Source organism: Galeopterus variegatus, unplaced genomic scaffold, assembly GCF_000696425.1.
Source record: "Galeopterus variegatus unplaced genomic scaffold, G_variegatus-3.0.2 Scaffold2734, whole genome shotgun sequence".
NCBI lineage: Eukaryota > Metazoa > Chordata > Mammalia > Dermoptera > Cynocephalidae > Galeopterus > Galeopterus variegatus.
In genome coordinates this window covers 168531-169212 of record NW_007728845.1, presented here as the reverse complement: position 1 = coordinate 169212, position 682 = coordinate 168531, and positions in this window count along the sequence as shown.

Sequence of the window (682 nt, the reverse complement as noted above, 5' to 3'; positions counted from 1 at the left end):
ACCTGAACCACACTACCAGCATCCAGTTTGCAGACAGCCTGTCATGAGACTTTTCTTTAACATTGCACGAGCTAGTTCCCCTAATAAATCCCCTCTCACATATTTATAACATATCCTATCAATTCTGTCTCTCTGGAGAACCCTGACTAATATAGTAGGCAATCCTGTTCATCATATAAATGTAAGCTGAATGACTTGACTAAATGTCCACTAATTTATTCCACTATTTTCCTAGTGTACTACCTAAGGTTAAGTGTTGTGTGGCCAGTTTTCCCTTTCCCCATGAAATAATCTTCTGAGCTGAGTACACAGAAGGCCCTCATACCTGAGCTGAACGTCACATTCTTAATAAGCTAATGTGTACTTCTTAATGCTAGACAAATAAGGAAAATCTTCCCTAGTTTGCAGAAAACGTTACTCAGATAAAGACTTCTTGACACAAAGAGAACATTACAAGTTCTAAATGTTCTTACAATCACCTAAGAAAATGTGAATACCAAATGAGAAACTTACAGTAACCACATGTTTGAACAAAAAATCTTCAAGTAAGGGTTTGGAGGCAGTAGACACCAGGATTTGTTTAAAAAGCCCTTAACAGCACTAAATTCATGTTGACTAGAATAATCCAGTTTATTAGACAATACTGTGTCCTGCAAAAACCTCACAATTTTACATTATCCTT